At 60.9% G+C, this 21,427-nt stretch overlaps 1 protein-coding gene across 1 annotated transcript in view; it reads left to right on the forward strand.

Annotated features, from left to right (window-relative positions):
- MAD1L1 (mitotic arrest deficient 1 like 1) overlaps window positions 1-21,427 on the forward strand; it is a 2,477,345-nt gene that overhangs the window by 1,891,626 nt on the left and 564,292 nt on the right. The gene's annotated exons all lie outside the window — the stretch shown is intronic.

The following is a 21,427-nucleotide window of genomic DNA, read 5'->3' on the forward strand; positions in this document are numbered from 1 at the left end:
GCCCGCTACTGGGTGAGTTTGCGCATGCCTCCCCCTGGGTGGAGCTTTGCTCGCTGCATGGCTGAGTCTGCACCTTCCTCCCTCTGGGTTGGGCTCTGTTCACTTCCTGGGGAATTCGCTCCTGCCTCCCTCTGTGTTGGGCTCTGTTTGTTTCTGGGTTATCCCGAGCCTCCCTCCCCTGGGTTGGGGTCTGTTTGCTTTTGGGTCAGTCCGTACCTGCCTCCCTCGGGGGTTGGACTCTGTTCGCTTCTGGGTCATTCAACACCTGCCTCCTTCTGGGTTGGGGTGTTATTGCTTCTGATTCAGTCCGCGCCTCCCTCTCCCTGGGTTGGGCTCTGCCCTCTACTGGAGTAAGTGCCTGCCTCTCCCTGGGTTGACCTCTGCCTGCTACTGGGTGAGTCTGCACCTGTCTCCCCCTGGGTTTGGCGCTTCTTGCTACTGGGTCAGTCTGTGCCTACCTCCCTCTAGATTAGGGTCTGCTCGCTTCTGGGTGAGTCTGCGCCTGCCTTCCCATAGGATAGGCACTGCTCGCTTCTGGGTCAGTATGCGCCTGCCTCCCCCTTGGTTGAGCTTTGCTTGCTGCTGGGTGAGTCTGCGCAGGTCTCCCCCTGAGTTGGGCTCTGCCTGCTACTGGGTGAGTCCATGCCTGCTGCCCCCTGGGTTGGGATCTGCCCGCTACTGGGTGAGTCTGCGCATTCCTCCCTCTACATTGAGCTTTGCTCGCTGCTGAGTCAGTCTGTGCATGCCTCCCCCTGGGTTGGGCTCTGTTCTCTTCTGGTTGAGTCCCCACCAACCTGCCCCTGGGTTGGACGCTGCTCGCTTCTCAGTGAGTCTGCGTCTGCCTCCCCCTAGATAAGGCGCTGCTCGCTTCTGGGTGAATTTGTGTCTGCCTCCCCCATGGCTTGAGCTTTGCTTGCTGCTAGTTCAGTCCGTGCCTGCCTCCCCCTCGGTTGGTCTCAGTTCGCTTCTGGGTCAGTATGCGCCTGCCTCCCCCTTGGTTGAGCTTTGCTTGCTGCTGGGTGAGTCTGCGCAGGTCTCCCCCTGAGTTGGGCTCTGCCTGCTACTGGGTGAGTCCATGCCTGCTTCCCCCTGGGTTGGGATCTGCCCGCTACTGGGTGAGTCTGCGCATTCCTCCCTCTACATTGAGCTTTGCTCGCTGCTGAGTCAGTCTGTGCATGCCTCCCCCTGGGTTGGGCTCTGTTCTCTTCTGGTTGAGTCCCCTCCAACCTCCCCCTCGGTTGGGCGCTGCCCGCTTCTGGGTGAGTCTGCGCCTGCCCCCCACCCCCCCCCCCCCCCCCCCCCCGATAGGCGCAGCTCACTTTGGGGTGAATTTGCCCCTCCCCCTGGTTCGTCTCAGTTTGTTTCAGGGACAGTACGTGCCTGCCTTTCCCCTGGGTTGGACTCTTTTCGCTGCTGGCTAAGTCTGCGCTTGCTTCCCTCTGGGTTGGGCTCTGCCGGCTACTGGGTGAGTCTACGCATGCCTACCCCTGAGTTGGGCGCTGCTTGCTGCTGGTTGAGCCTGTGCCTGTCTACCCCTAGGTTAGGCACTGCTCGCTTCTGGGTGAGTCTGCGCCTTCCTCCCCCTGGGTTGGGCTCTGCTCACTTAGGGGTGAGTCCCTGCCAACCTCCCCCTGGGTTGGGCTCTGCTCGCATCTGGGTAAATGTGTGCCTCCCTCTCCCTCGGGTGGTCTCAGTTAGCTTCTGGGTCAGTACGCTCCTGCCTCTCCTATGGGTTGGGCTCTTTTCTCTTCTGGGTCAGTCTGCGCCTGCCTCCCCCTGGGTTGAGCTTTGCTCGCTGCTGGGTGAGTCTGCGCCTTCCTCCCTCTGGGTTGTGCTCTGTTCACTTCTGGGGAATTTGCTCCTGCCTCCCTCTGTGTTAGGCTCTGTTTGCTTCTGGGTTATTCCGAGCCTCCCTTCCTTGGGTTGGACTCTGTTCGCTTTTGGGTCAGTCCGTACCTTCCTCCCTCAGGGGTTTGACTCTGCTTCTGGGTCATTCCACGCCTGCCTCCCTCTGGGTTGGTCTGTTATTGCTTCTGGGTCAGTCTGTGCCTTCCTCCCCGTGGGTTGGGCTCTGTCCTCTACTGGAGTCTGCGCCTGCCTCACCCTGGGTTGAGCTTTGCTCGCTGCTGGGTGAGTCTGCGCCTGCCTCCCCCTGGGTTGGGCTCTGCCCACTACTGGGTGAGTCCTCTCCTGCCTCGCCCTTGGTTGGGCTGTTCTTGCTACTGGGTGAGTCTGTGCCTACCTCCCTCTAGGTTAGGCTCTGTTCGCTTCTGGGTGAGTCTCCGCCAACCTCCCCCTGAGTTGGGCTCTGCTCGCTTCAGGGTCAGTACGCGTGTGCCTCTCCCCAGGGTTGGGATCTGCGCATTCCTCCCCCTGGGTTGATCTTTGCTCGCTGTTGGGTCAGTCCGTGCCTGCCTCCCCCTGGGTTGGGCTCTGTTCGCTTCTGGGCGAATCCCCGCCAACCTGCCCCTGGGTTGGGCTCTGCCCGCTACTGGGTGAGTCTGCACATTCCTCTGCCTGGGTTGAGCTTTGCTTGCTGCTGGGTGAGTCCGCGCCAGCCTCCACTTGGTTTGGGCTCTGCTCACTTCTGGATGAGTTTGTGCCTGCCTTCCCCTAGGTTAGGTGTGGCTCGCTTGCGGGTGAGTCCGCGGCTGCCTCTCCCTAGGTTAGGAGCTGCTCGCTTCTTGGTGAGTCTGCGCATGCCTCCCCCTGGGTAGAGCTTTGTTCGCTGCATGGGTGAGTCTGCACCTTCCTCCCTCTGGGTTGGGCTCTGTTCAATTCCTGGGGAATTCGCTCCTGCCTCCCCCTGTGTTGGGCTCTGTTTGTTTCTGGGTTATCTCGAGCCTCCCTCCCCTGGGTTGGGGTCTGTTTGCTTTTGGGTCAGTCCGTACCTACCTCCCTCAGGGGTTGGACTCTGTTCGCTTCTGGGTCATTCCATGCCTGCCTCCTTCTGGGTTGGTCTGTTATTGCTTCTGGTTCAGTCCGTGCCTCCCTCTCCCTGGGCTCTGCCGTCTACTGGAGTAAGTGCCTGCCTCTCCCTGGGTTGAGCTTTGCTCGCTGCTGGGTGAGTCTGCGCTTGCCTCCCCCTGGGTTGGACTCTGCCCGCTACTGGGTGAGTCTGCACCTGCCTCCCCCTGGGTTTGGTGCTTCTTGCTATTGGGTCAGTCTGTGCCTACCTCCAGATTGTGGTCTGCTCGCTTCTGGGTGAGTCTGCGCCTGCCTTCCCATAGGTTAGGCACTGCTCGCTTCTGGGTGAATATGCGCCTGCCTCCCTCTCTGTTGGACTCAGTTCGCTTCTGGGTCAGTATGCACCTGCCTCCCCCTTGGTTGAGCTTTGCTCGCTGCTGGGTGAGTATAAGCCTTTCTCTCTCTGGGTTCGGCTCTGCCAGCTACTGGGTGAGTCCGTGCCTGCCTCCCCCTGGGTCGGGCTCTACCGGCTACTGGGTGAGTCTGCGCATGCCTACCCCTGGATTGAGCTTTACACGTTGCTGGGTGAGCCTGCACCTGCATCCCCATATGTTAGGCGCTGCTCGCTTCTGGGTGAGTCCCCTCCACCCTCCCCCTGAGTTGGGATCAGTTTGCTTCTGGGGGAATCCACGCCTGCCTTCCCCTCGGATGGGATCGGTCTGCTTCAGGGTCAGCATGTGCCTGCCTCCCCCTGGGTTGGGCTCTTTTCGCTTCTGGGTTAGTCTGCGCTTGCCTTCACCTGGGTTGAGCTCCGCTCACTTCTGGATGAGTTTGTGCCTGCCTTCCCCTAGGTTAGGTGTGGCTCGCTTGCGGGTGAGTCCGCGGCTGCCTCTCCCTAGGTTAGGAGCTGCTCGCTTCTTGGTGTGTCCGCGGCTTCCTCCCCCTGGGTTGGGCTCTGTTCACTTATGGGGGAATTAGCTCCTGCCTCCACCTTGGATGGGCTCTGTTCGCTTCAGGGTCAGTACGTGCCTCCCTCCCCCCTGGGTTTGGTCCCTTTTCGCTTCTGGGTGAGTCTGCGCCTGCCTCCTCCTGGGTTGAGCTTTGCTCGCTGGTGGGTGAGTCTGCGCCCGTCTCCCCCTGGGTTGGGCTCTGCCCGCTACTGGGTGAGTCTGCGCATGCCTCCCCCTGGGTGGAGCTCTGCTCGCTTCTGGGTGAGTCTGCGCCTGCCTCCCCTAGGTTGTGCTCTGCTCTCTTCTGGGTGAGTCTGCTCCTGCCTCCCACTAGGTTGGGCTCTGTTTGCTTCTGTGGGAATTCACGCCTGCCTTCCCTTCGGGTGGGATCTGTCCGCTTCAGGGTCAGCATGTGCCTGCCTCCCCCCTGGGTTGGGCTCTTTTCGCTTCTGGGTCAGTCTGCGCCTGCCTCCTCCTGGGTTGAGCTTTGCTTGCTGGTGGGTGAGTCTGCGCCTGTCTCTCCCTGGGTTGGGCTCTGCCCGCTACTGGGTGAGTCTGCGCATGCCGTCCCCTGGGTTGAGCTTTATATGCTGCTGTGTGAGCCTGCGCCTGTCCCTCCCTAGGTTAGGCGCTGCTCGTTTCTGGGTGAGTCCGTTCCTGCCTCCCACTAGGTTGGGCTCTGTTTGCTTCAGGGGGAATCCGTGCCTGCCTTCCCCTTGGATGGGCTCTGTTCAATTCAGGGTCAGTACGTGCCTACCTCCCGTCCCTGGGATGGACTCTTCGCTTCTGGGTCAGTCTGCGCCTGCCTCCCACTAGGTTAGGTGCTGCTCGTTTCTGGGTGAGTCCCTGCCTCCCTCTCCCTGGGTTGGGCTCTATTGGCTTCTCAGTGAGTCTTGCCAACCTCCCCTTGGGTTGGGCGCTGCTCGCTTCTGGGCGAGTCTGCGCCTGCCCCCCCCCAAGGATAGGTGCATCTCACTTCTGGGTGAATTTGCGACTCCCCCTGTGTTGGTCTCAGTTCGCTTCAGGGGCAATACGTGCCTGCCTCCCCCTGCGTTGGGCTCTACCGGCTACTGGGTGAGTCTGCTTATGCCTACCCCTGGGTTGAGCTTTACACGCTGCTGGGTAAGCCTGCACCTGCCTCCCCCTATGTTAGGCGCTGCTCGCTTCTGGGTGAGTCCCCTCCAGCCTCCCCCTGAGTTGGGCTCTGCTCGCTTCTGGGTGAGTCTGCGCCTGCCTCCCCCAGGTTAGGCGCTGCTCGCTTCTGGGTGAGTCTGCTTCTGCCTCCCACTAGGTTGGGCTCTGTTTGCTTCTGGGAGAATCCGTGCCTGCCTTCCCCTCGGATGGGATCGGTCTGCTTCAGGGTCAGCATGTGCCTGCCTCCCCCCTGGGTTGGGCTCTTTTCGCTTCTGGGTCAGTTTGCGCTTGCCTTCACCTGGGTTGAGCTCTGCTCACTTCTGGGTGAGTTTGCGCCTGCCTCCCCCTAGCTTAGGTGTGGCTCGCTTGTGGGTGAGTCCGCGGCTGCCTCTCCCTAGATTAGGAGCTGCTCGCTTCTTGGTGAGTCCGCGGCTTCCTCCCCCTGGGTTGGGCTCTGTTCACTTATGGGGGAATCGGCTCCTGCCTCCACCTTGGATGGGCTCTGTTCGCTTCAGGGTCAGTACGTGCCTTCCTCCCCCCTGGGTTGGTCCCTTTTCGCTTCTGGGTGAGTCTGCACCTGCCTCCCCCTGGGTTGGGCTCTGCCCGCTACTGGGTGAGTTTGCGCATGCCTCCCCCTGGGTGGAGCTTTGCTCGCTGCATGGCTGAGTCTGCACCTTCCTCCCTCTGGGTTGGGCTCTGTTCACTTCCTGGGGAATTCGCTCCTGCCTCCCTCTGTGTTGGGCTCTGTTTGTTTCTGGGTTATCCCGAGCCTCCCTCCCCTGGGTTGGGGTCTGTTTGCTTTTGGGTCAGTCCGTACCTGCCTCCCTCGGGGGTTGGACTCTGTTCGCTTCTGGGTCATTCAACACCTGCCTCCTTCTGGGTTGGGGTGTTATTGCTTCTGATTCAGTCCGCGCCTCCCTCTCCCTGGGTTGGGCTCTGCCCTCTACTGGAGTAAGTGCCTGCCTCTCCCTGGGTTGACCTCTGCCTGCTACTGGGTGAGTCTGCACCTGTCTCCCCCTGGGTTTGGCGCTTCTTGCTACTGGGTCAGTCTGTGCCTACCTCCCTCTAGATTAGGGTCTGCTCGCTTCTGGGTGAGTCTGCGCCTGCCTTCCCATAGGATAGGCACTGCTCGCTTCTGGGTCAGTATGCGCCTGCCTCCCCCTTGGTTGAGCTTTGCTTGCTGCTGGGTGAGTCTGCGCAGGTCTCCCCCTGAGTTGGGCTCTGCCTGCTACTGGGTGAGTCCATGCCTGCTGCCCCCTGGGTTGGGATCTGCCCGCTACTGGGTGAGTCTGCGCATTCCTCCCTCTACATTGAGCTTTGCTCGCTGCTGAGTCAGTCTGTGCATGCCTCCCCCTGGGTTGGGCTCTGTTCTCTTCTGGTTGAGTCCCCACCAACCTGCCCCTGGGTTGGACGCTGCTCGCTTCTCAGTGAGTCTGCGTCTGCCTCCCCCTAGATAAGGCGCTGCTCGCTTCTGGGTGAATTTGTGTCTGCCTCCCCCATGGCTTGAGCTTTGCTTGCTGCTAGTTCAGTCCGTGCCTGCCTCCCCCTCGGTTGGTCTCAGTTCGCTTCTGGGTCAGTATGCGCCTGCCTCCCCCTTGGTTGAGCTTTGCTTGCTGCTGGGTGAGTCTGCGCAGGTCTCCCCCTGAGTTGGGCTCTGCCTGCTACTGGGTGAGTCCATGCCTGCTTCCCCCTGGGTTGGGATCTGCCCGCTACTGGGTGAGTCTGCGCATTCCTCCCTCTACATTGAGCTTTGCTCGCTGCTGAGTCAGTCTGTGCATGCCTCCCCCTGGGTTGGGCTCTGTTCTCTTCTGGTTGAGTCCCCTCCAACCTCCCCCTCGGTTGGGCGCTGCCCGCTTCTGGGTGAGTCTGCGCCTGCCCCCCCCCCCCCCCCCCGATAGGCGCAGCTCACTTTGGGGTGAATTTGCCCCTCCCCCTGGTTCGTCTCAGTTTGTTTCAGGGACAGTACGTGCCTGCCTTTCCCCTGGGTTGGACTCTTTTCGCTGCTGGCTAAGTCTGCGCTTGCTTCCCTCTGGGTTGGGCTCTGCCGGCTACTGGGTGAGTCTACGCATGCCTACCCCTGAGTTGGGCGCTGCTTGCTGCTGGTTGAGCCTGTGCCTGTCTACCCCTAGGTTAGGCACTGCTCGCTTCTGGGTGAGTCTGCGCCTTCCTCCCCCTGGGTTGGGCTCTGCTCACTTAGGGGTGAGTCCCTGCCAACCTCCCCCTGGGTTGGGCTCTGCTCGCATCTGGGTAAATGTGTGCCTCCCTCTCCCTCGGGTGGTCTCAGTTAGCTTCTGGGTCAGTACGCTCCTGCCTCTCCTATGGGTTGGGCTCTTTTCTCTTCTGGGTCAGTCTGCGCCTGCCTCCCCCTGGGTTGAGCTTTGCTCGCTGCTGGGTGAGTCTGCGCCTTCCTCCCTCTGGGTTGTGCTCTGTTCACTTCTGGGGAATTTGCTCCTGCCTCCCTCTGTGTTAGGCTCTGTTTGCTTCTGGGTTATTCCGAGCCTCCCTTCCTTGGGTTGGACTCTGTTCGCTTTTGGGTCAGTCCGTACCTTCCTCCCTCAGGGGTTTGACTCTGCTTCTGGGTCATTCCACGCCTGCCTCCCTCTGGGTTGGTCTGTTATTGCTTCTGGGTCAGTCTGTGCCTTCCTCCCCGTGGGTTGGGCTCTGTCCTCTACTGGAGTCTGCGCCTGCCTCACCCTGGGTTGAGCTTTGCTCGCTGCTGGGTGAGTCTGCGCCTGCCTCCCCCTGGGTTGGGCTCTGCCCACTACTGGGTGAGTCCTCTCCTGCCTCGCCCTTGGTTGGGCTGTTCTTGCTACTGGGTGAGTCTGTGCCTACCTCCCTCTAGGTTAGGCTCTGTTCGCTTCTGGGTGAGTCTCCGCCAACCTCCCCCTGAGTTGGGCTCTGCTCGCTTCAGGGTCAGTACGCGTGTGCCTCTCCCCAGGGTTGGGATCTGCGCATTCCTCCCCCTGGGTTGATCTTTGCTCGCTGTTGGGTCAGTCCGTGCCTGCCTCCCCCTGGGTTGGGCTCTGTTCGCTTCTGGGCGAATCCCCGCCAACCTGCCCCTGGGTTGGGCTCTGCCCGCTACTGGGTGAGTCTGCACATTCCTCTGCCTGGGTTGAGCTTTGCTTGCTGCTGGGTGAGTCCGCGCCAGCCTCCACTTGGTTTGGGCTCTGCTCACTTCTGGATGAGTTTGTGCCTGCCTTCCCCTAGGTTAGGTGTGGCTCGCTTGCGGGTGAGTCCGCGGCTGCCTCTCCCTAGGTTAGGAGCTGCTCGCTTCTTGGTGAGTCTGCGCATGCCTCCCCCTGGGTAGAGCTTTGTTCGCTGCATGGGTGAGTCTGCACCTTCCTCCCTCTGGGTTGGGCTCTGTTCAATTCCTGGGGAATTCGCTCCTGCCTCCCCCTGTGTTGGGCTCTGTTTGTTTCTGGGTTATCTCGAGCCTCCCTCCCCTGGGTTGGGGTCTGTTTGCTTTTGGGTCAGTCCGTACCTACCTCCCTCAGGGGTTGGACTCTGTTCGCTTCTGGGTCATTCCATGCCTGCCTCCTTCTGGGTTGGTCTGTTATTGCTTCTGGTTCAGTCCGTGCCTCCCTCTCCCTGGGCTCTGCCGTCTACTGGAGTAAGTGCCTGCCTCTCCCTGGGTTGAGCTTTGCTCGCTGCTGGGTGAGTCTGCGCTTGCCTCCCCCTGGGTTGGACTCTGCCCGCTACTGGGTGAGTCTGCACCTGCCTCCCCCTGGGTTTGGTGCTTCTTGCTATTGGGTCAGTCTGTGCCTACCTCCAGATTGTGGTCTGCTCGCTTCTGGGTGAGTCTGCGCCTGCCTTCCCATAGGTTAGGCACTGCTCGCTTCTGGGTGAATATGCGCCTGCCTCCCTCTCTGTTGGACTCAGTTCGCTTCTGGGTCAGTATGCACCTGCCTCCCCCTTGGTTGAGCTTTGCTCGCTGCTGGGTGAGTATAAGCCTTTCTCTCTCTGGGTTCGGCTCTGCCAGCTACTGGGTGAGTCCGTGCCTGCCTCCCCCTGGGTCGGGCTCTACCGGCTACTGGGTGAGTCTGCGCATGCCTACCCCTGGATTGAGCTTTACACGTTGCTGGGTGAGCCTGCACCTGCATCCCCATATGTTAGGCGCTGCTCGCTTCTGGGTGAGTCCCCTCCACCCTCCCCCTGAGTTGGGATCAGTTTGCTTCTGGGGGAATCCACGCCTGCCTTCCCCTCGGATGGGATCGGTCTGCTTCAGGGTCAGCATGTGCCTGCCTCCCCCTGGGTTGGGCTCTTTTCGCTTCTGGGTTAGTCTGCGCTTGCCTTCACCTGGGTTGAGCTCCGCTCACTTCTGGATGAGTTTGTGCCTGCCTTCCCCTAGGTTAGGTGTGGCTCGCTTGCGGGTGAGTCCGCGGCTGCCTCTCCCTAGGTTAGGAGCTGCTCGCTTCTTGGTGTGTCCGCGGCTTCCTCCCCCTGGGTTGGGCTCTGTTCACTTATGGGGGAATTAGCTCCTGCCTCCACCTTGGATGGGCTCTGTTCGCTTCAGGGTCAGTACGTGCCTCCCTCCCCCCTGGGTTTGGTCCCTTTTCGCTTCTGGGTGAGTCTGCGCCTGCCTCCTCCTGGGTTGAGCTTTGCTCGCTGGTGGGTGAGTCTGCGCCCGTCTCCCCCTGGGTTGGGCTCTGCCCGCTACTGGGTGAGTCTGCGCATGCCTCCCCCTGGGTGGAGCTCTGCTCGCTTCTGGGTGAGTCTGCGCCTGCCTCCCCTAGGTTGTGCTCTGCTCTCTTCTGGGTGAGTCTGCTCCTGCCTCCCACTAGGTTGGGCTCTGTTTGCTTCTGTGGGAATTCACGCCTGCCTTCCCTTCGGGTGGGATCTGTCCGCTTCAGGGTCAGCATGTGCCTGCCTCCCCCCTGGGTTGGGCTCTTTTCGCTTCTGGGTCAGTCTGCGCCTGCCTCCTCCTGGGTTGAGCTTTGCTTGCTGGTGGGTGAGTCTGCGCCTGTCTCTCCCTGGGTTGGGCTCTGCCCGCTACTGGGTGAGTCTGCGCATGCCGTCCCCTGGGTTGAGCTTTATATGCTGCTGAGTGAGCCTGCGCCTGTCCCTCCCTAGGTTAGGCGCTGCTCATTTCTGGGTGAGTCCGTTCCTGCCTCCCACTAGGTTGGGCTCTGTTTGCTTCAGGGGGAATCCGTGCCTGCCTTCCCCTTGGATGGGCTCTGTTCAATTCAGGGTCAGTACGTGCCTACCTCCCGTCCCTGGGATGGACTCTTCGCTTCTGGGTCAGTCTGCGCCTGCCTCCCACTAGGTTAGGTGCTGCTCGTTTCTGGGTGAGTCCCTGCCTCCCTCTCCCTGGGTTGGGCTCTATTGGCTTCTCAGTGAGTCTTGCCAACCTCCCCTTGGGTTGGGCGCTGCTCGCTTCTGGGCGAGTCTGCGCCTGCCCCCCCCCAAGGATAGGTGCATCTCACTTCTGGGTGAATTTGCGACTCCCCCTGTGTTGGTCTCAGTTCGCTTCAGGGGCAATACGTGCCTGCCTCCCCCTGCGTTGGGCTCTACCGGCTACTGGGTGAGTCTGCTTATGCCTACCCCTGGGTTGAGCTTTACACGCTGCTGGGTAAGCCTGCACCTGCCTCCCCCTATGTTAGGCGCTGCTCGCTTCTGGGTGAGTCCCCTCCAGCCTCCCCCTGAGTTGGGCTCTGCTCGCTTCTGGGTGAGTCTGCGCCTGCCTCCCCCAGGTTAGGCGCTGCTCGCTTCTGGGTGAGTCTGCTTCTGCCTCCCACTAGGTTGGGCTCTGTTTGCTTCTGGGAGAATCCGTGCCTGCCTTCCCCTCGGATGGGATCGGTCTGCTTCAGGGTCAGCATGTGCCTGCCTCCCCCCTGGGTTGGGCTCTTTTCGCTTCTGGGTCAGTTTGCGCTTGCCTTCACCTGGGTTGAGCTCTGCTCACTTCTGGGTGAGTTTGCGCCTGCCTCCCCCTAGCTTAGGTGTGGCTCGCTTGTGGGTGAGTCCGCGGCTGCCTCTCCCTAGATTAGGAGCTGCTCGCTTCTTGGTGAGTCCGCGGCTTCCTCCCCCTGGGTTGGGCTCTGTTCACTTATGGGGGAATCGGCTCCTGCCTCCACCTTGGATGGGCTCTGTTCGCTTCAGGGTCAGTACGTGCCTTCCTCCCCCCTGGGTTGGTCCCTTTTCGCTTCTGGGTGAGTCTGCACCTGCCTCCCCCTGGGTTGGGCTCTGCCCGCTACTGGGTGAGTTTGCGCATGCCTCCCCCTGGGTGGAGCTTTGCTCGCTGCATGGCTGAGTCTGCACCTTCCTCCCTCTGGGTTGGGCTCTGTTCACTTCCTGGGGAATTCGCTCCTGCCTCCCTCTGTGTTGGGCTCTGTTTGTTTCTGGGTTATCCCGAGCCTCCCTCCCCTGGGTTGGGGTCTGTTTGCTTTTGGGTCAGTCCGTACCTGCCTCCCTCGGGGGTTGGACTCTGTTCGCTTCTGGGTCATTCAACACCTGCCTCCTTCTGGGTTGGGGTGTTATTGCTTCTGATTCAGTCCGCGCCTCCCTCTCCCTGGGTTGGGCTCTGCCCTCTACTGGAGTAAGTGCCTGCCTCTCCCTGGGTTGACCTCTGCCTGCTACTGGGTGAGTCTGCACCTGTCTCCCCCTGGGTTTGGCGCTTCTTGCTACTGGGTCAGTCTGTGCCTACCTCCCTCTAGATTAGGGTCTGCTCGCTTCTGGGTGAGTCTGCGCCTGCCTTCCCATAGGATAGGCACTGCTCGCTTCTGGGTCAGTATGCGCCTGCCTCCCCCTTGGTTGAGCTTTGCTTGCTGCTGGGTGAGTCTGCGCAGGTCTCCCCCTGAGTTGGGCTCTGCCTGCTACTGGGTGAGTCCATGCCTGCTGCCCCCTGGGTTGGGATCTGCCCGCTACTGGGTGAGTCTGCGCATTCCTCCCTCTACATTGAGCTTTGCTCGCTGCTGAGTCAGTCTGTGCATGCCTCCCCCTGGGTTGGGCTCTGTTCTCTTCTGGTTGAGTCCCCACCAACCTGCCCCTGGGTTGGACGCTGCTCGCTTCTCAGTGAGTCTGCGTCTGCCTCCCCCTAGATAAGGCGCTGCTCGCTTCTGGGTGAATTTGTGTCTGCCTCCCCCATGGCTTGAGCTTTGCTTGCTGCTAGTTCAGTCCGTGCCTGCCTCCCCCTCGGTTGGTCTCAGTTCGCTTCTGGGTCAGTATGCGCCTGCCTCCCCCTTGGTTGAGCTTTGCTTGCTGCTGGGTGAGTCTGCGCAGGTCTCCCCCTGAGTTGGGCTCTGCCTGCTACTGGGTGAGTCCATGCCTGCTTCCCCCTGGGTTGGGATCTGCCCGCTACTGGGTGAGTCTGCGCATTCCTCCCTCTACATTGAGCTTTGCTCGCTGCTGAGTCAGTCTGTGCATGCCTCCCCCTGGGTTGGGCTCTGTTCTCTTCTGGTTGAGTCCCCTCCAACCTCCCCCTCGGTTGGGCGCTGCCCGCTTCTGGGTGAGTCTGCGCCTGCCCCCCACCCCCCCCCCCCCCGATAGGCGCAGCTCACTTTGGGGTGAATTTGCCCCTCCCCCTGGTTCGTCTCAGTTTGTTTCAGGGACAGTACGTGCCTGCCTTTCCCCTGGGTTGGACTCTTTTCGCTGCTGGCTAAGTCTGCGCTTGCTTCCCTCTGGGTTGGGCTCTGCCGGCTACTGGGTGAGTCTACGCATGCCTACCCCTGAGTTGGGCGCTGCTTGCTGCTGGTTGAGCCTGTGCCTGTCTACCCCTAGGTTAGGCACTGCTCGCTTCTGGGTGAGTCTGCGCCTTCCTCCCCCTGGGTTGGGCTCTGCTCACTTAGGGGTGAGTCCCTGCCAACCTCCCCCTGGGTTGGGCTCTGCTCGCATCTGGGTAAATGTGTGCCTCCCTCTCCCTCGGGTGGTCTCAGTTAGCTTCTGGGTCAGTACGCTCCTGCCTCTCCTATGGGTTGGGCTCTTTTCTCTTCTGGGTCAGTCTGCGCCTGCCTCCCCCTGGGTTGAGCTTTGCTCGCTGCTGGGTGAGTCTGCGCCTTCCTCCCTCTGGGTTGTGCTCTGTTCACTTCTGGGGAATTTGCTCCTGCCTCCCTCTGTGTTAGGCTCTGTTTGCTTCTGGGTTATTCCGAGCCTCCCTTCCTTGGGTTGGACTCTGTTCGCTTTTGGGTCAGTCCGTACCTTCCTCCCTCAGGGGTTTGACTCTGCTTCTGGGTCATTCCACGCCTGCCTCCCTCTGGGTTGGTCTGTTATTGCTTCTGGGTCAGTCTGTGCCTTCCTCCCCGTGGGTTGGGCTCTGTCCTCTACTGGAGTCTGCGCCTGCCTCACCCTGGGTTGAGCTTTGCTCGCTGCTGGGTGAGTCTGCGCCTGCCTCCCCCTGGGTTGGGCTCTGCCCACTACTGGGTGAGTCCTCTCCTGCCTCGCCCTTGGTTGGGCTGTTCTTGCTACTGGGTGAGTCTGTGCCTACCTCCCTCTAGGTTAGGCTCTGTTCGCTTCTGGGTGAGTCTCCGCCAACCTCCCCCTGAGTTGGGCTCTGCTCGCTTCAGGGTCAGTACGCGTGTGCCTCTCCCCAGGGTTGGGATCTGCGCATTCCTCCCCCTGGGTTGATCTTTGCTCGCTGTTGGGTCAGTCCGTGCCTGCCTCCCCCTGGGTTGGGCTCTGTTCGCTTCTGGGCGAATCCCCGCCAACCTGCCCCTGGGTTGGGCTCTGCCCGCTACTGGGTGAGTCTGCACATTCCTCTGCCTGGGTTGAGCTTTGCTTGCTGCTGGGTGAGTCCGCGCCAGCCTCCACTTGGTTTGGGCTCTGCTCACTTCTAGATGAGTTTGTGCCTGCCTTCCCCTAGGTTAGGTGTGGCTCGCTTGCGGGTGAGTCCGCGGCTGCCTCTCCCTAGGTTAGGAGCTGCTCGCTTCTTGGTGAGTCTGCGCATGCCTCCCCCTGGGTAGAGCTTTGTTCGCTGCATGGGTGAGTCTGCACCTTCCTCCCTCTGGGTTGGGCTCTGTTCAATTCCTGGGGAATTCGCTCCTGCCTCCCCCTGTGTTGGGCTCTGTTTGTTTCTGGGTTATCTCGAGCCTCCCTCCCCTGGGTTGGGGTCTGTTTGCTTTTGGGTCAGTCCGTACCTACCTCCCTCAGGGGTTGGACTCTGTTCGCTTCTGGGTCATTCCATGCCTGCCTCCTTCTGGGTTGGTCTGTTATTGCTTCTGGTTCAGTCCGTGCCTCCCTCTCCCTGGGCTCTGCCGTCTACTGGAGTAAGTGCCTGCCTCTCCCTGGGTTGAGCTTTGCTCGCTGCTGGGTGAGTCTGCGCTTGCCTCCCCCTGGGTTGGACTCTGCCCGCTACTGGGTGAGTCTGCACCTGCCTCCCCCTGGGTTTGGTGCTTCTTGCTATTGGGTCAGTCTGTGCCTACCTCCAGATTGTGGTCTGCTCGCTTCTGGGTGAGTCTGCGCCTGCCTTCCCATAGGTTAGGCACTGCTCGCTTCTGGGTGAATATGCGCCTGCCTCCCTCTCTGTTGGACTCAGTTCGCTTCTGGGTCAGTATGCACCTGCCTCCCCCTTGGTTGAGCTTTGCTCGCTGCTGGGTGAGTATAAGCCTTTCTCTCTCTGGGTTCGGCTCTGCCAGCTACTGGGTGAGTCCGTGCCTGCCTCCCCCTGGGTCGGGCTCTACCGGCTACTGGGTGAGTCTGCGCATGCCTACCCCTGGATTGAGCTTTACACGTTGCTGGGTGAGCCTGCACCTGCATCCCCATATGTTAGGCGCTGCTCGCTTCTGGGTGAGTCCCCTCCACCCTCCCCCTGAGTTGGGATCAGTTTGCTTCTGGGGGAATCCACGCCTGCCTTCCCCTCGGATGGGATCGGTCTGCTTCAGGGTCAGCATGTGCCTGCCTCCCCCTGGGTTGGGCTCTTTTCGCTTCTGGGTTAGTCTGCGCTTGCCTTCACCTGGGTTGAGCTCCGCTCACTTCTGGATGAGTTTGTGCCTGCCTTCCCCTAGGTTAGGTGTGGCTCGCTTGCGGGTGAGTCCGCGGCTGCCTCTCCCTAGGTTAGGAGCTGCTCGCTTCTTGGTGTGTCCGCGGCTTCCTCCCCCTGGGTTGGGCTCTGTTCACTTATGGGGGAATTAGCTCCTGCCTCCACCTTGGATGGGCTCTGTTCGCTTCAGGGTCAGTACGTGCCTCCCTCCCCCCTGGGTTTGGTCCCTTTTCGCTTCTGGGTGAGTCTGCGCCTGCCTCCTCCTGGGTTGAGCTTTGCTCGCTGGTGGGTGAGTCTGCGCCTGCGCCTGCCTCCCCCTGGGTTGGACTCTGCCTGCTACTGGGTGAGTCTGCACCTGCCTCCCCCTGGGGTTTGGTGCTTCTTGCTACTGGGTCAGTCTGTGCCTACCTCCCTCTAGATTGTGGTCTGCTCGCTGCTGGGTGAGTCTGCGCCTGCCTTCCCATAGGTTGGACTCTGCCCACTTCTGGGTGAATTTGCACCTGCCTCCCTCTCTGTTGGTCTCAGTTCGCTTCTGGGTCAGTATGCACCTGCCTCCCCCTTGGTTGAGCTTTGCTCGCTGCTGGGTGAGTATGAGCCTTTCTCCCCCTGGGTTAGGCTCTGCCCACTACTGGGTGAGTCCTCTCCTGCCTCGCCCTTGGTTGGGCTGTTCTTGCTACTGGGTGAGTCTGTGCCTACCTCCCTCTAGGTTAGGCTCTGTTCGCTTCTGGGTGAGTCTCCGCCAACCTCCCCCTGAGTTGGGCTCTGCTCGCTTCAGGGTCAGTACGCGTGTGCCTCTCCCCAGGGTTGGGATCTGCGCATTCCTCCCCCTGGGTTGATCTTTGCTCGCTGTTGGGTCAGTCCGTGCCTGCCTCCCCCTGGGTTGGGCTCTGTTCGCTTCTGGGCGAATCCCCGCCAACCTGCCCCTGGGTTGGGCTCTGCCCGCTACTGGGTGAGTCTGCACATTCCTCTGCCTGGGTTGAGCTTTGCTTGCTGCTGGGTGAGTCCGCGCCAGCCTCCACTTGGTTTGGGCTCTGCTCACTTCTGGATGAGTTTGTGCCTGCCTTCCCCTAGGTTAGGTGTGGCTCGCTTGCGGGTGAGTCCGCGGCTGCCTCTCCCTAGGTTAGGAGCTGCTCGCTTCTTGGTGAGTCTGCGCATGCCTCCCCCTGGGTAGAGCTTTGTTCGCTGCATGGGTGAGTCTGCACCTTCCTCCCTCTGGGTTGGGCTCTGTTCAATTCCTGGGGAATTCGCTGCTGCCTCCCCCTGTGTTGGGCTCTGTTTGTTTCTGGGTTATCTCGAGCCTCCCTCCCCTGGGTTGGGGTCTGTTTGCTTTTGGGTCAGTCCGTACCTGCCTCCCTCAGGGGTTGGACTCTGTTCGCTTCTGGGTCATTCCATGCCTGCCTCCTTCTGGGTTGGTCTGTTATTGCTTCTGGTTCAGTCCGTGCCTCCCTCTCCCTGGGCTCTGCCGTCTACTGGAGTAAGTGCCTGCCTCTCCCTGGGTTGAGCTTTGCTCGCTGCTGGGTGAGTCTGCGCCTGCCTCCCCCTGGGTTGGACTCTGCCCGCTACTGGGTGAGTCTGCACCTGCCTCCCCCTGGGTTTGGTGCTTCTTGCTATTGGGTCAGTCTGTGCCTACCTCCAGATTGTGGTCTGCTCGCTTCTGGGTGAGTCTGCGCCTGCCTTCCCATAGGTTAGGCACTGCTCGCTTCTGGGTGAATATGCGCCTGCCTCCCTCTCTGTTGGACTCAGTTCGCTTCTGGGTCAGTATGCACCTGCCTCCCCCTTGGTTGAGCTTTGCTCGCTGCTGGGTGAGTATAAGCCTTTCTCTCTCTGGGTTCGGCTCTGCCAGCTACTGGGTGAGTCCGTGCCTGCCTCCCCCTGGGTCGGGCTCTACCGGCTACTGGGTGAGTCTGCGCATGCCTACCCCTGGATTGAGCTTTACACGTTGCTGGGTGAGCCTGCACCTGCATCCCCATATGTTAGGCGCTGCTCGCTTCTGGGTGAGTCCCCTCCACCCTCCCCCTGAGTTGGGATCAGTTTGCTTCTGGGGGAATCCACGCCTGCCTTCCCCTCGGATGGGATCGGTCTGCTTCAGGGTCAGCATGTGCCTGCCTCCCCCTGGGTTGGGCTCTTTTCGCTTCTGGGTTAGTCTGCGCTTGCCTTCACCTGGGTTGAGCTCTGCTCACTTCTGGATGAGTTTGTGCCTGCCTTCCCCTAGGTTAGGTGTGGCTCGCTTGCGGGTGAGTCCGCGGCTGCCTCTCCCTAGGTTAGGAGCTGCTCGCTTCTTGGTGTGTCCGCGGCTTCCTCCCCCTGGGTTGGGCTCTGTTCACTTATGGGGGAATTAGCTCCTGCCTCCACCTTGGATGGGCTCTGTTCGCTTCAGGGTCAGTACGTGCCTCCCTCCCCCCTGGGTTTGGTCCCTTTTCGCTTCTGGGTGAGTCTGCGCCTGCCTCCTCCTGGGTTGAGCTTTGCTCGCTGGTGGGTGAGTCTGCGCCCGTCTCCCCCTGGGTTGGGCTCTGCCCGCTACTGGGTGAGTCTGCGCATGCCTCCCCCTGGGTGGAGCTTTGCTCGCTGCATGGGTGAGTCTGCGCCTTCCTCCCTCTGGGTTGGGCTCTGTTCACTTCCTGGGGAATTCGCTCCTGCCTCCCTCTGTGTTGGGCTCTGTTTGTGTCTGGGTTATCCCGAGCCTCCCTCCCCTGGGTTGGGGTCTGTTTGCTTTTGGGTCAGTCCGTACCTGCCTCCCTCGGGGGTTGGACTCTGTTCGCTTCTGGGTCATTCCACGCCTGCCTCCTTCTGGGTTGATCTGTTATTGCTTCTGGTTCAGTCCGTGCCTCCCTCTCCCTGGGCTCTGCCCTCTACTGGAGTAAGTGCCTGCCTCTCCCTGGGTTCAGCTTTGCTCGCTGCTGGGTGAGTCTGCACCTGCCTCCCCCTGGGTTGGACTCTGCCCGCTACTGGGTGAGTCTGCACCTGCCTCTCCCTGGGTTTGGTGCTTCTTGCTACTGGGTCAGTCTGTGCCTACCTCCATATTGTGGTCTGCTCGCTTCTGGGTGAGTCTGCGCCTGCCTTCCCATAGGTTAGGCACTGCTCGCTTCTGGGTGAATATGCGCCTGCCTCCCTCTCTGTTGGACTCAGTTCGCTTCTGGGTCAGTATGCACCTGCCTCCCCCTTGGTTGAGCTTTGCTCGCTGCTGGGTGAGTATAAGCCTTTCTCTCTCTGGGTTCGGCTCTGCCAGCTACTGGGTGAGTCCGTGCCTGCCTCCCCCTGGGTCGGGCTCTACCGGCTACTGGGTGAGTCTGCGCATGCCTATCCCTGGGTTGAGCTTTACACGCTGCTGGGTGAGCCTGCACCTGCATCCCCCTATGTTAGGCGATGCTCGCTTCTGGGTGAGTCTGCGCATGCCTCCCCCTGGGTAGAGCTTTGTTCGCTGCATGGGTGAGTCTGCGCCTTCCTCCCTCTGGGTTGGGCTCTGTTCACTTCCTGGGGAATTCGCTCCTGCCTCCCTCTGTGTTGGGCTCTGTTTGTTTCTGGGTTATCTCGAGCCTCCCTCCCCTGGGTTGGGGACTGTTTGCTTTTGGGTCAGTCCGTACCTGCCTCCCTCGGGGGTTGGACTCTGTTCGCTTATGGGTCATTGCACGCCTGCCTCCTTCTGGGTTGGTCTGTTATTGCTTCTGGTTCAGTCAGTGCCTCCCTCTCCCTGGGCTCTGCCCTCTACTGGAGTAAGTGCCTGCCTCTCCCTGGGTTGAGCTTTGCTCGCTGCTGGGTGAGTCTGCGCCTGCCTCCCCCTGGGTTGGACTCTGCCCGCTACTGGGTGAGTCTGCACCTGCCTCCCTCTGGGTTTGGTGCTTCTTGCTACTGGGTCAGTCTGTGCCTACCTCCCTCTAGATTGTGGTCTGCTCGCTTCTGGGGTAGTCTGCGCCTGCCTTCCCATAGGTTAGGCACTGCTCGCTTCTGGGTGAATTTGCGCCTGCCTCCCTCTCTGTTGGCATCAGTTCGCTTCTGGGTCAGTATGCACCTGCCTCCCCCTTGGTTGACCTTTGCTCGCTGCTGGGTGAGTATGAGCCTTTCTCCCCCTGGGTTAGGTTCTGCCTGCTACTGGGTGAGTCAGCGCCTGCCTCCCCCTGGGTTCGGCTCTGCCTGCTACTGGGTGAGTCCGTGCCTGCCTCCACCTGGGTTGGGCTCTACCGGCTACTGGGTGAGTCTGCGCATGCCTATCCCTGGGTTGAGCTTTACACGCTGCTGGGTGAGCCTGCACCTGCATCCCCCTATGTTAGGCGCTGCTCGCTTCTGGGTGAGTCCCCTCCACCCTCCCCCTGAGTTGGGCTCTGTTTGCTTCTGGGGTAATCCACGCCTGCCTTCCCCTCGGATGGGATCGGTCTGCTTCAGGGTCAGCATGTGCCTGCCTCCCCCTGGGTTGGTCTCTTTTCGCTTCTGGGTGAGTCTGCGCTTGCCTTCACCTGGGTTGAGCTCTGCTCACTTCTGGATGAGTTTGTACCTGCCTCCCCCTAGGTTGAACTTTGCTCGCTGCTGGGTGAGTCTGCACCTGCCTCCCTCTGGGTTTGGTGCTTCTTGCTACTGGGTCAGTACGTGCCTCCCTCCGCCCTGGGTTGGTCCCTTTTCGCTTCTGGGTGAGTCTGCGCCTGCCTCCTCCTGGGTTGAAGTTTGGTCACTGGTGGGTGAGTCTGCGCCCGTCTCCCCCTGGGTTGGGCTATGCCCGCTACTGGGTGAGTCTGCGCCTTCCTCCCTCTGGGTTGGGCTCTGTTCACTTCCTGGGGAATTCGCTCCTGCCTCCCTGTGTGTTGGGCTCTGTTTGTATCTGGGTTATCCCGAGCCTCCCTCCCCTGGGTTGGGGTCTGTTTGCTTTTGGGTCAGTCCGTACCTGCCCCCCTCGGGGGTTGGACTCTGTTCGCTTCTGGGTCATTCCACACCTGCCTCCTTCTGGGTTGGTCTGTTATTGCTTCTGGTTCAGTACGTGCCTCCCTCTCCCTGGGCTCTGCCCTCTACTGGAGTAAGTGCCTGCCTCTCCCTGGGTTGAGCTTTGCTCTCTGCTGGGTGAGTCTGCGCCTGCCTCCCCCTGGGTTGGACTCTGCCCGCTACTGGGTGAGTCTGCACCTGCCTCCCCCTGGGTTTGGTGCTTCTTGCTACTTGGTCAGTCTGTGCCTACCTCCCTCTAGATTGTCGTCTGCTCGCTTCTGGGTGAGTCTGCGCCTGCCTTCCCATAGGTTAGCCACTGCTCGCTTCTGGGTGAATTTGCGCCTGCCTCCCTCTCTGTTGCTCTCAGTTCGCTTCTGGGTCAGTATGCACTTGCCTCCCCCTTGGTTGAGCTTTGCTCGCTGCTGGGTGAGTATGAGCCTTTCTCCTCCTGGGTTAGTCTCTGCCTGCTACTGGGTGAGTCCGTGCCTGCCTCCCCCTGGGTTGGGCTCTACCGGCTACTGGGTGAGTCTGCGCATGCCTACCCCTGGGTTGAGCTTTACACGCTGCTGGGTGAGCCTGCACCTGCATCCCCCTATGTTAGGCGCTGCTCGCTTCTGGGTGAGTCCCCTCCACCCTCCCCCTGAGTTGGGCTCAGTTTGCTTCTGGGGGAATCCACGCCTGCCTTCCCCTCGGATGGGATCGATCTGCTTCAGGGTCAGCATGTGCCTGCCTCCCCTGGGTTGGGCTCTTTTCGCTTCTGGGTCAGTCTGCGCTTGCCTTCACCTGGGTTGAGCTCTGCTCACTTCTGGATGAGTTTGTGCCTGCCTCCCCCTAGGTTAGGTGTGGCTCGCTTGCGGGTGAGTCCGCGGCTGCCTCTCCCTAGGTTAGGAGCTGCTCGCTTCTTGGTGAGTCTGCGGCTTCCTCCCCCTGGGTTGGGCTCTGTTCACTTATGGGGGAATCAGCTCCTGCCTCCACGTTGGATGGGCTCTGTTCGCTTCAGGGTCAGTACGTGACTCCCTCCCCCCTGGGTTGGTCCCTTTTCGCTTCTGGGCGAGTCTGCGCTTGCCTCCTCCTGGGTTGAGCTTTGCTCGCTGGTGGGTGAGTCTACGCCCGTCTCCCCCTGGGTTGGGCTCTGCCCGCTACTGGGTGAGTCTGCACATGCCTCCCCCTGGGTGGAGCTTTGCTCGTTGCATGGGTGAGTCTGCGCCTTCCTCCCTCTGGGTTGGGCTCTGTTCACTTCCTGGGGAATTCGCTCCTGCCTCCCTCTGTGTTGGGCTCTGTTTGTTTCTGAGTTATCCCGAGCCTCCCTCCCCTGGGTTGGGGTCTGTTTGCTTTTGGGTCAGTCTGTACCTGCCTCCCTCGGGGGTTGGACTCTGTTCGCTTCTGGGTCATTCCACGCCTGCCTCCTTCTGGGTTGATCTGTTATTGCTTCTGGTTCAGTCCGTGCCTCCCTCTCCCTGGCCTCTGCCCTCTACTGGAGTAAGTGCCTGCCTCTCCCTGGGTTGAGCTTTGCTCGCTGCTGGGTGAGTCTGCGCCTGCGCCTGCCTCCCCCTGGGTTGGACTCTGCCTGCTACTGGGTGAGTCTGCACCTGCCTCCCCCTGGGGTTTGGTGCTTCTTGCTACT

The sequence above is a fragment of the Triturus cristatus genome, chromosome 10 (genome assembly GCF_964204655.1).
Source record: "Triturus cristatus chromosome 10, aTriCri1.1, whole genome shotgun sequence".
Classification (NCBI taxonomy): Eukaryota; Metazoa; Chordata; class Amphibia; order Caudata; family Salamandridae; genus Triturus; species Triturus cristatus.